This window comes from Meleagris gallopavo, chromosome 3 (genome assembly GCF_000146605.3).
Source record: "Meleagris gallopavo isolate NT-WF06-2002-E0010 breed Aviagen turkey brand Nicholas breeding stock chromosome 3, Turkey_5.1, whole genome shotgun sequence".
Classification (NCBI taxonomy): domain Eukaryota; kingdom Metazoa; phylum Chordata; class Aves; order Galliformes; family Phasianidae; genus Meleagris; species Meleagris gallopavo.
This window is the reverse complement of record NC_015013.2, coordinates 2594384-2607736: the sequence shown is the minus strand read 5'-3', so window position 1 is coordinate 2607736 and position 13353 is coordinate 2594384. Positions and strand designations below refer to the sequence as shown.

Sequence of the window (13353 nt, the reverse complement as noted above, 5' to 3'; positions counted from 1 at the left end):
AAAAAAACAGAAGCATCTTTGGTGAATTTCATTATTTTTTTTTTTATTCCTTAGCTGTCAAGAAGATGGGACCAGCTCTTTTCAGTGCTGCCCAGCAACAGGACAAGGGGCAATGGGCACAAACTAGAACGCATGACGCTCCATCTGAGCACAAGGTAAAACTTCTTTACTTCGAGGGTGATAAACCACTGGAACAAATTCCCCAGGCAGGTTGTGAAGCTTCCCTTGGAGAGGCTCAGAACTTGCCTGGACACTTTCCCATGCAGCCTACTGTAGGGAATCTGCTTTAGCAGGGAGGTTGGACTAGATGTTCTCCAGAGGACACTTCCAACCCCTATCATTCTGTGATTCTTGGAATAACAGTTCATGTCACTTTATTCACAGATTCAACGTGTTCACAATTCAATTTAAAATAGCAATTGGTGTTAACCATGCTAGTGTATCATTAGAAAGCTTAAAAATCCTCTTTTATCAGAGACAAATTTTGTAGTGATTAATTTACATATGGTCCTTGTTTACCTTCTTAGACCACCTTTGTAAAACAATCACATTCATGGAAAAAAATACAAGCAGTCTTACAAAGCCCCCAGAAATTCAGAGCTGAAGATTTCCTGTTGTATTTACCAATGGGAAGCCCATATTCCCACACTAGTAAGATTTGCTTAGGTTTTGTTCCAAAGGAAAGGATTTTGCTAAAACAACTACTCCTATTTAGTAAATTACAGACTCCCAGATCTTCAAATGAATTTACACATTAAAATTTAAGCATTAGTTTTAAGCTAAAATTCAGCAGATCAAATAGAAAAAATTCCAAGAAGATGTTTTGATTGACACTAGAAATGGTACTAATTAAGGCTACAGCAGAGTAATAGAAGATTTTTTGATTGCTTATGAAATAAAGAAACCCTTGAAGTCAAATCCACGTTGCTGGGAAGCATGCTACTACATCAGATTTGTTTACAGCTTAAGCATTTATTCTTATGTCAATTTGGACAGCATCTCTCCCAAATTAGTGAAAAAATAAAAAACCCAGACAATCCTTTTAACAGGGACAGCTGTTTATCAAGAAGTAAACGATGGATGCAAGCATAGAGAAAGCATGCACTGGCAGCAGAAAAATCAAGCTAGAAAAACTACGACAAATTTAATTTAAATTCAACTGTCACAAAAAGCCACTGCCCAGAGTGAGTCAGATTTTTTTTCTTTCTTTTTTAATCTCATTTTAGACACATTCAGGGGTCAAATCGCACTCAAACATGAGATTGACTCCACTAACAAAAGGGAAAAGGAAGATTTCACAGTTTAAGATACCAACAGTTCGGAAATAAATCCTATGTCAATTAACATAAAATGAAGCCTCATCTTCTTCTTTTTTTAATAAAAATGAAAAATTAATTATTTCCAACAAAATGCCAGCCTTAGTACAATCCTTTATATAACGGCTCACTACTGGTATCTTTCATCTCCAACATAGCTCCACATGTAGCAAATCCCTATATCCCTACCAGTACTACCAATTCTAGGCAAAAATAAATTTTATATTTTGATCAAATTCAGCTTTTTGCAAGCACTTGTCTATTTCAAGTGAAGTCCGTTCTGGATTATCTCATGGAATTAGCTAGTAAAAGAACACAGTGACAGTGGAAACAAAGAATACAATCCAACATTTCATTAATCAGAAAAAAAAACACTGCACACAGTGCAATTAACTACTTGGAATTCATCCAGAACTCTCATTAATAGGATTAACATCCTTATGATGATAATACATGTTCAAGAACTTTTAACTAGCTCAAGAGGTCAAGACTTCGTATTTGTGTACCACTTATTTAGAAAAAGACTACATCAGCAATCACCACAAAGCTTCAGCATAAGGCCACACTAAGGCCCTTGTTCAGTAAAGACTCACAGCCAAATCTACCAGGTAGACCTTTCACGTGTTACTTTCTGTATCAGAAATGTTACCTGGAAGTCAACAATCAGCACTGCTACAGCTCAACCTAGATCATCAATCAGAAACACATTACTCCCAGAGTAATTTTTCATGTTCACAATGATTCCTTCCTCAAGGCACTCTATTCAGCTTTACTATTTTTTGTTGCCTTTTTGTTGCTTGTTTTTGCGGCTTCCCTCCCCACCTTCCTTTATTATCCCATTTAAAGTTTTGGGGTTTGCGCTTCAAAGGCAGAAGTTTTTGAAATGTAAAGGGCAGGAGAAGAGAAAGTTTGGAAAGAAAAAGAAAACGTTAACAATAGAGGGCATGTGGAAAAAGAAGGCTTTCATGAAAACACAAGCGCCATAAAAGTGGTCTCCACAATGAAAAGTGAAAAATATGTACAAAAGGGAGACTAATATAATTTTTTAAAGCCTTGTGCCTAATTATGATACACAGACACCTTTACGTTTAGGAAGGATAAGCCATGGCATTCTATTCTAAGCTACGCTTCCTATAACAAACAGAATTATTCAAATGCATCACCCTTCAGTGATGCAGAAGGATTTCAGAAGGAAAGCATATCCATAGTACACATTAAATTTCTTTCTAACTGGCCCTACATTTGGAAACAGACCAATGGTATTAAGAAAAATGTCTGGAAGGTACCCATCATTCTCCCTTTCTTGATGGATCTCTCCACACGTGACCACTAGATTCTGAAATAAAGTTTTAATTCCTCAGTTTGTTTTTGGAGTCCAGGTTCATATACCATGGAATCACAGAATGACCTGGGTTGAAAAGGACCACAATGATCATCTGGTTCCAACCCCCTGCTTATGTGCAGGATCACCAACCACCAGATCACGCTGCCCAGAGCCACATCCAGCCTGGCCTTGAATGCCTCCAGGGATGGGGCATCCACAGTCTCCTTGGGTAACCTGCTCCAGTGCCTCACCACCCTCTGGGTGAACAATTTCCTCCTAATATCTAACCTAAACCTCCCCATCTCAGTTTAAAACCATTCCCCCTTGTTCTATCATGTATCCCTCCTGTATATATGCTCTTTTCAAATACTGGAAGGCCACAATGAGGTCACCCCAAAGCTTTCTCTTCTCCAAGCTAAACAAGCTCAGTTCCCTCAACCTTTCCTTACAGGAGAGGTGCTCCAGCCCTCTGATCATCTCAGTGCCCTCCTCTGGACCCGCTCCAAGAGCTCCACGTCCTTCCTGTGCTGGGGGCCCCAGGCCTGGACGCAGCACTGCAGATGGGGCCTCACAAGAGCCGAGTAGAGGGGGACAATCACCTCCCTCTCCCTGCTGGCCACCCCTTTTTTAATGCAGCCCAGAACACAGCTGGCCTTCCGGGCTGCAAGCGCACACTGCTGGCTCATGTCCAGCTTCTCCTCCACCAGGACCCCCAAGTCCTTCTCTGCAGGGCTGCTCTCAAGGAGATCTTCCCCCAATCTGTATAAATACCTGGGATTGCCCTGGCCCAAGTGCAGCACCTTGCACTTGGCCTTGTTGAACCTCATTTGGTTCACATGGGCCCATTTCTCCAGCCTGTCCAGGTCTCTCTGGATGGCTTCCCTTCCCTCCAGTGCATCATCTGCAGCACTCAGCTTGGTGTCATATGTATAACAACTATCGGTTCCAAGCCTGGACATCAGTGTAACAAACATAAAACAAAAAAGTTCAAGCACCGGCCCAAAGCGAGGTGTAATAGCAAATGACACAGTATTTATTTGCAAATGTTATTACTAACATTGTCACATGATAACAAGATTAGTCCAGAGTAATGTGAGAATTTACTGCTGCAAATTAATACTTCTACACTATTCTACGTTATTTGCACCTGTATACTGTTTGAAGTAACAACTGACTACTCGATAATTATACTCCGTATAACCCACACACAAAATCCTCGACCAGTATCAGAAATCTATCTGCAACAGCACTATTTCAGTTAACTGTTAATACAGCAGTCTCCAATTTAACAGTTTTCTGTCTAAATCTCTAATCTACAAAAAGTCATCCTATACCACTTGCTAATCATGTTTCCTTTCATTTTTCTTAGATTCAAGAGGGGAAAGGATGGTGTAAAAACAGTCAAAGAAGCTTCTATTCTTGCTATCATGCCAGGAAGGACTACAGTATAAACTAATTGGCACTGTTTAGTGTTGGCAGTTGTCACCTGACTAGAAAGTTTGGGTATGTGAGTACGGAAAGTCTGACACAGGTCTGGAGGCAGCATAATTACAGATGGGAGTACAGCAAATGTTTTTGAATAAATTCTTATTCAATTAATTTTGTTTCTAAGGTTTACTTACTCTAAATTCACCGCTGACTTGCATGTGTCAGCCAATTCAGATGTCACTAAAAACGTGACCATTCTCTCTTGTAAATCTGAGTAACTTCAATTTTGAATACTCCCCATACTTACGTCCTTCCCAAAGGAGACAAAAATGAAGGATTGCTCTGCTAACAGAATACCCAAATGGCTTATCTGTCACAGTTTCTGACTTACTGGCATGGCAAGTTTAATTGGACAACTTCTAATGCGCTACTCCTGCTCTCACATTCTTGTAAATCATTCCTCCATTAAGAATAATCTAAATAATCCAAATTAATCATGTAATGGTATCACATTCAATAGCAAACTTTACAACTCCAGCCAAAAATCTTCATCAATAAATATCTACCAGAATTATTCCCTAAATCCTAACAGAACCAAATGTGTTGATAACTTTCAGAGCAGACTAAAAGACATGCCTTTTCCTCAAATCTCTAATGAATGCAGATTTTCTAACAAAATTAAGATTTGAAACTTGGGCTGTATCTGTTCTAAATACAAAAACAAATCTGAACATAGAAACATGAGAAATGTGGCTGCTTAAAAAAAACACTGTAATGAGAGAGATAAAGAAAAAGAAACATGCTTCTTGTTTCTCTTAATGTATTAAAATAGAAAAAACAGATGGATCTTGTTCAATTTGTCAGTAGCAATCTGCTAAAGTAAAACTCACTACAGCTGGAAACTCACTGATTTTCACATGCCAACAGAATTTTCTATTTGCAAATACAACTAAAGAGAGAGGGCAGAAGACACTGCCATACAACTCCACCAGGTTTTATGTACTGTAGTATTTAACAGCTCTGAAGAAAGGCAGCAGTAAAAGAACCAAGAGAAAATAAAACTTGAAGCATTGCCCTGCATCAGAGATTCCCGCTCAATTAATGGGTAGAACTGGGATACTGAAATTGAACATCTGGATGATGATGGAAGCAAGATTCAACTGGCAAATCCTAAGGAAAGAATAAATCCTCCCAAAATATATCCTTGGCAAAATGATCTTAGGAAGAATCTACAACAGAGATCTTCACCTAAGGTGGTGGGAATATTTGGAGTGGGGACATCTTTGAGCATACGGCTATTTAACAGAAATAAGTTCCCTTCAGAGAAAGATTAGAACCAAACAAACAAGATGTCAAGAGAACTTTTACAATTTTTCTATAGATCTAACTTGCTTGGTTCTAGCAACCTGGCGCAATCAGAAGTAAGGACCTAAACTGAACATGTTCACTTATCCCATAGTCACAGGGCAATGCCATTATCAGTTTTATCATCATTCATCATTTTATTATCAAGGACAGCAAAACAACAAGCATGGCACAGAAAAAAATGCAGTGTGAGATGGATTCTTTGCAACACAGTGATAGCAATATACAACTGATAGAAATGTCTCTGAAATCAAGGGGAGGGCAGCAAGGACAGAAGAATACATATAATTCATCCAGGAAGTGAACACAGTAGTACCAATTCACCTCCAGCTAATAGTTGTATCACTAGAGAATGAGACAAGTATAATACATCTAGATCCTTCTAAATACATGAAGATGTGACAGCATGTGAAGTGCTTTAAAAATCTGAAGCAAGAGGACTTCAGTAGTTCACTGCAGCACTAGTAGGTATCTTTGTCAGCATTGGAAACACAATACAACTTGTGGATTTAGATAAAAGCTATTTACTAAGACAGAAGGGGAAAGAAGGAAATAAATATGCAATGATAACTATATATATATATATATATATATATATATATATATATATATATGCAATGCAACTGCTCACCACCCAATGACTGATGCCTAGCTAACAGTACAACTACTTGCTGATCAACATTCCACCAGCATTGCGAGTCTTCACCAACCACAATGCCCAGCAGCCCCAAACATCAGCTGCCCCTTGGCCAACTCCCCACAGATGTATAGCCTTCAGTGTAATTTCACATGGTATGGACTAATTCCTTTCCTAATTCAGGCCACCTGCTCTGGCTCTACCCCACGACCTGCTGTCACACCACATCATAAAGCCAATGGCTCTTCTCTACTGAATGGCACAGCCTGGCCCCAGGTGCATTCTCATCAGCAACAAACAAAACGTCAGTGCACAATTAACAGTTTTGGCTGAAACCAGCAAAATATTCACCTTTTATTCCCTACCAGTTACACCCAACATTTTATCACACACCCTGATTAATTACATAGGTGTCACTGCTATAGGCTATGGGCCACCCTCTAATTTGTCCACAGAGTTCATTTCGTCCATGACCAGGGTTGCATCTGTTATAACAGTCCAGAGCAGGAGAGATGATGTATGGTGCTGGTCTGATGTAAGTTGAAGTCAGTTCTAGTTTGGAGAAAAAGGTAAGAATTCATTCTACTTTAATCTAGGAGGTTTTTGCTGTAATAATGCTGATTATAGCCTCTTCTCACTCAACATCAATACCTCAAGGTACACACTGGACTTCCCAAACTTTATGCATAGTGATGCAGTGAAACCAGGACAAATGGGAATAAAGAGGGAAAAAGGAGAAAGAAAATTACTTGGCAAAAACATGCAGTAGGTAAAAGCTTCAAAAAGAAAACACTCTAAAACAAGTAAAAGATGAATAGAGATTAATGAATTCAAGGAGGATGAGATGAAGAAAAATTTGAAGCAGAAAGTACATCTGATCGTAAAGATGGGGATTGGAAGAACAGACAAAATTAGCTTAAGAGAGTAAGAGTGGGTTGGGTTTTGTTTTTGGTTTTTTTTTTCAGTTTAAGAGAATAAAGATAATGCTGCATCTGTTTATTTAAGAATACACATCTACGCAGACCTATGCAGCAGCTAGCTACTAATAAAAAATCTTCTAAGGAAGTATTATACAAAGAAAAGAGATTTTCTGGTTGTGAATCCCTGAACTCTACTCAAGGAATGCAGAAACTTTACACACACAAAACAGACAAGTCTAAAACATACAAACTTAATCACAAACATACTATTATCCTTGACATGCTGTCTACTTCTGGGCAAGAATCTTATAAAAGATATGAAACCAACAGAGTTATTGAGAAACGTAAAAACCTATTATTTGCATACATGAAGGACAGGCACAGTTTCTCAGCATGACTCAGGAAAGTTAACTGCCAAGGGACACAGACCAAGTGGTAGCAGAAGCAGCTTATCAGAGTACAGAATGATTCAGGATACAGCCTTAAAATAACAACAAAACAAACCAAAAAGAGAAAAAGAGACACCCTAGAAACAGGCCTTGATCCCACATACTAGAGAACAAACAAGTGCTGAAGCAGGAAGACAGTGCCTAAGATTAGTCCTGCAGATATTCCAGTTTCTTATTCAGAGAGTTGAATTTATTCAAAGCTCTCTTTCATTCTTGCCATCTTAGGGATATTCACTGTACTGAGAACACACCCACAGATCACAGAGGATGAAGGCAGAAACTTCTTAACTGCAACTGCATCGACCTAGTATTTTAGAGCTGCCAAGGACATCTCTAGTCACATCTGAAGTACAAAAATCCATGATGATAGTGTCACAGAGTTCATTAAGTCTGCCTCATAGAAGTAAAAGAAAGCAGTTCAAAACAGGTGAATATTTAAATGTTTAATTACAGTTATCAATATCTAATGATTTCATTCAACAATCTTCCCCAGGCTATGACAAGCTTATGCAACCTAGCAATAAGAAGTTCTTTCCTATTACAGCACACCACACTTAAACAGCACATCCTCTTTTAAAGAGCAGAAGATTACATAGCCACTATAGCTTCAAAAGTTTCTTCTTATTGAAATGTAGAGGCTTATGGCAAAAGAATTACAGCTGACGTAGCAAAGAATCAATATTATTTGTACTTTCTTTTAGAGTTGAGCAATGCACACGTACTCATTGCCTGATAACTAAGGAAAAGTAGGAACTGTACAAACCATCAGTCTAGAGCTCACCAACCATCCCATGTGAATGGACACATTCCTGTCACAGGAAAATAACAGCAGATAGGTTTACTTTGATTCAGACTCTACTGCATTAAAATGTTTATTAAAAGGGAGAGCAGTCTACATTCAGTGAAAATACGTTCCACACAAGCACTGCTGAAAGGAACCTAGCATCAGTAAGGGCACCAATCCACAGGCAAATATCCACTAAGTAATAGAGAATGCATTTGACTCCAAGCAAATAATCCAAATGAATTAAACAAAACTAAGCACTGAATATAAAAATAATATATCTAAAAATAATGTAATCATTATTGAATACAAAAACGATCACAAAGATTTCAAATTAATAACAATTTTGTGGAACTTCTGTCATATTATTTATTAACCTGAATTTAAGTACATGAGAATCACAGATAAAGGATACCAAGGATGACGTATTGTTAGCACCAGCATCTTCTGGATTTTGGCCAATTCCAAGAATAGTGTGCAACACTTCAAAAAGGACAGGAAAAAAGCAAGACTCGAAAGTAGAAATCACATATTTAAAAGAGACAGTGCTATTGTTATTAATGAAACTCAACAGAGAAAGAAGTATCCCACTAAGGACTAGATGGTGCATGATTATGTGATACCACATCTTATTTCATTGAGAAATAAATAAGAAATAATCAAACAATTACATGAACTCGAAGAAAAATGGTATTATTAAATTACTTAATGAATTAAGAGCTTACAATGTTAAGTCTCAAGACACAAGAGCTTAAATTAAGGTTTCATTAAGACCTTCGAAGTAAACCATCACGCAGGTAAAGAGAATAAGAACCAAATCGAACTCATTTTTACGCAACAACAGTGAATATCCAAGATTTTTTCCTAGCAACATATTATCCAAATGTCTGTCTTCTTTCAATTTTTTCTTAAAATTTCATTACGAGAAACTTTATTGTGCTACCAATTTTCCCGGAACATTTTCTTGTTTTCCCCAAGTTTTTGTGCTATTTCAAGCAAAAAGCCTAGTTCCATCTTTTTACAAGGTCTAGCGTTACGAGACGTTTTTAAATTACCAGATAGGGTCTTTATTTCTATAAAAACTGTATTTTTCAAATGTTTGGACAATTCACATGATGGCAAGGTGACGGGTGGGTGGGTGAGAGCGTTACAGAAATATGTTTTTAAATCACTACAAAGTTCAAGTAAAATTACAATTGCAATTTGAACATTTTATTGTTCTTACTGTATTCCAGACATTCTTCCCTGTTTGCAATGATGTCTTTGACAAAATTCCCACTCTAATTCAGAAACTGTTGTTCAGAATAAACAAAAAAACCTCACCAAATGAAGAAAATTAAAATAAAGGGAAATGAGCACAAAAAGCATGCTTTAATTCACATTCACCCGTTACTCAGGCACTGTAGCTATTTTTTAGCGATCATACCACCGAGATAAAATAAGTTTACTCATATTTCGTGGTCAAGTAATTTGACAGACTTTGTTTTGTGTGGTTTTTTTTGTTTTTTGTTGTTGTTTGTTTTACACAAAGAAAATTATATTTATATTTATACTATACATTAAAGTTTCTCTAATTTTTAAAACATGATTTAAACATTAAATAACACAGAAAAAATAGATGCTATAGAAGCCAGAGCATCAGTCTCATCTAACCTGAGGTGGGATTTGCCTTTAGAGTTTAATGACACAGGGTTTAAAAACCAACAGATTTTTATAGGCTTGTCCAAATTAGAAAATATCATTACCAGATAGCTATAAAACAGCAGCACTCCAATTTTTAACAGGATTTCATCATGTTCAACCTTATATAAGCATAAGAGCAATTTCTGATTCCAATGAAAGCTCAAAACCAGTGAAATCTACTGAAGAGTAGGATATGCTCATGTAAGTAAGAGTGCATGGATGTTGGGTTGTTTTACTAAATCAGAAGATAGAAGCAGAAAACCTACATATACATTTATTTGTAGATACATTTTCTGTTGGACAAATGGGAAAATGGTAATATTGAAAATAAACAACTGGTTTTAACCGAAAGCATAAGCTCAGGCTTTGGGAATCATTGGTCATGGATAGAAAAAGAAAGGTGTGAAATCAAGAACAATATATCAGGTGGAGGAAGAAAAACTAAATACAATGGCAATCCATTTGCAGAGGTCTTATGCAGAAAAGCTCACTGAACCTATCAGACATAATCAACTGCCAAGAGCTAATCTGTATGCTTCAAGAAAGGAGACTTCAGAGAGAAGGTATACACACAGTAGAAATACCCCAATTTCTCTCTCCAACAAAACAAGATAAATAACCTAAAATAAGGAAGAAACTGCACAGCTCCCCTTCTGGAGAATTATCCTCCCCCAGGAAAGAGAGAACTATGGGGGTTAGAAGGGGGGGAGGAGTGGGTCACATGAAAGCTCTGGGGAGAAAAAAAAAAACCTGCCAACATTCCCACCTTAGGAGTAATCCATTGATATTTGAATTTCCATACAACTCCAAGGTTCACAAACCTTCTCTGCTCCCCAACTCCCTCTTGTCTTCACATGTTCTAAAACAGCATTAAGTGACTTAAATTTACTAATGTAATTTTTCTAGATTGCCAGCAGTCATTCCCATTTTATGGAACAGAAATCAACGGAACAGGCAGACTGAGGCCAAAACAGTCTCTCAAACTGTTTGCTATTAAAGTAGAAGGATATCTGAAGAGCTATCCAACAGAAAATCATCTGAAAACAACTGCATTATTTGAAAACAGAAAACAGGAAACCTATAAACATCTAGATGTGCAAATATTGCTTTGGCCACAATAGATTTTTTTTTATTATTAAGCATACATTTGAAATCTAGATCATCGGTGTTTCAATACGTTATCCAAAGCAAGAACAATTTCTTAAAGCACTGTTCAATTAGCTATGAGCTGGCAGAATCGTCAAGTTACTCCAAGAAGGAACAAACCTGGTTTGCTTACTCCAAGCAAACGCACGCGCGTACACACACACACACACAAATTTGCCTATCATTCAGAAAAAAAGAATGAGAAAAAAAACAGGAAATGAGAAACAAAATAGGAAATCTATGAGTCCAATCTAATTCTTACAGATATAAGAAAATAGGAAATAAACTAAAGAGGTGCTTTAAGACTTATTTTCAAAGTCAAAGTCATCGAGCATGCATTTAACTCAAACATTTTTTCAGTCCTCTTCATATGACAAAATAAAAGTCAAAGGTAATCCATAAGCAAATTCAAACTTTCTCAAGTAGTCTTCAAATTCTCTATTCCTCTTGTGATTATTTGGCAGATAGTTTCTAGTTCAGATTATATAAAAGTCATCTAGAATATATGCAAGAATAGGTTTAAAAAAAGTTTTAGTTGGTGAACTTTTTGAAAAAATTCAAAAATTTTTTGAAGACCATTCATTGCATAATTGCAATCAGGTAAGAAATGTTGAAACTTGATTCTCTAAGGCTTGGTATTTGAAGAAATGTCAGAAGACAAATTCTGTGTTGAGGACACAGTTTTGCTCAGTTCACTTTTCTTAATAGCTTCGGTGTGACCTTACCTCAGAAAAAAGTGGGGAAAACACAAAACACATTGAGATATTTTTATGGAACAAGTTAACCTGAAACTGAAGCATAATGAAAAGACAGCTCAATACAAATAGACTAACACTTTATATTTTTCAGAAAGCAGATGCTACACTGTAGTGACAATAAATTAAAAGAAAAAAAAACCAACCCAGCACACTAAATCCATACATATTCATACACCATTGCTGCTTCTACCCAGATGAATGAAAAAACATACAACCAATTCTATTCTCTAGGTTGAATAGTCCTAGCTCCCTTGGCTTTTCCTTGTAGGAGAAATGCTCTAGTCTCTTCATCTTCACTGTGGCATTTCAGTACGTCCATGTCACTCTTGTACTGCAGAGCCCAGAACTGGACATAGTACTGCCACTGTGGCCTCACCAGGGCCAATCAGAGGGAAGGATAACCTCTCAACTTGCTGCTAACACTACACTTAATGCAGCCCAGGATATGCTTTCAGCCTTCTTTTCAGCAAAGGCACACTGGTTGGCCCATATTCAACTTGGTGTCCACCAGAACAAGTGAACACCAGGGCCTTTAATGTAGATCTGCTTTCCGGTTCATCGGTCCCTGGCATATATTAGTGGGTTGCTACTTCTCAAGTGCAGGATTTTGAACTTCTTGCTTACTAAACTGCTTGAGACTTCCGTAAGCACATTTCTCCATTCTGTCAAGGTCCCTCTAGATGGTAGCATGAGCCTCTAGTGGTCTATTAGCCACTCTTTCCAGTTTTGTGCCATCTGCAGGCTTTCTCAGGGTACAATCCTCCCCATCATCTCTATCATTAATAAATATGTGGAACAGGACTGGATCCTGTATTCATCCAAGGGTACATACTAGTTACTGACCCACAACTCCACTCCACTGATAATCACTCTCTGGGCCCAGATTTTCAGCCAGTTTTTGATCCTTTCACTGCACATATTCAGCTCATACATTAACAGCTTGTTTACAAAGATCACACAGAAGACAGTGTTTCAAAGGCCTTATAGAGACAGACAGAGCAGAGTCCACTGCTATGTCCTTAACTACCAGGCCAGACACTTCACTATAGAAGCCTTTCAAGTTGGTCGAGCTGACTTCTAATGACATTCTTGTTCGCAGCCTGGAAGTGGCTTCCAAGATCAGCTGCTTGATTATCTTCCCCAGGAAGGAGGTTACATATTCCTTTTGAAGTCAGGAGTAACATTTATTGTATTCCAATCCTCATACACTTCTCACCGAACTGCCACAATCAAAGACTGAGAGCAGCTTAGCGATTACATCTACCTGTTTTCTCAGAACTCCTGAGTTCATCCAATTACAGCACATGGAATTAAGTGCATCCAGTTTCCTCAAGTATTCCCAGACCTGATTCTCTTTTACCAACAGTATATCTTCATTGCTCCAGATCATCTCTCTGGCCTCTCCTTCCAGTCCAGCTATCATTGTTTCCTTGGGTTTGATACTTATCTATCAACTCACTGTTGTGGTCTAACCCAGGAGATAGTTCAGCATCACAAGCCTTTCACTCACTCTCCTTGCCCCCAGTGAGGTGGGGAAGATAAC

The 13353-nt window shown here is 37.8% G+C and overlaps 1 protein-coding gene across 3 annotated transcripts in view; it reads right to left on the bottom strand.

The window, feature by feature from the left end:
* TPPP (tubulin polymerization promoting protein) overlaps positions 1 to 13353 on the bottom strand; it is a 55174-nt gene that overhangs the window by 19026 nt on the left and 22795 nt on the right. The window lies entirely within an intron of this gene.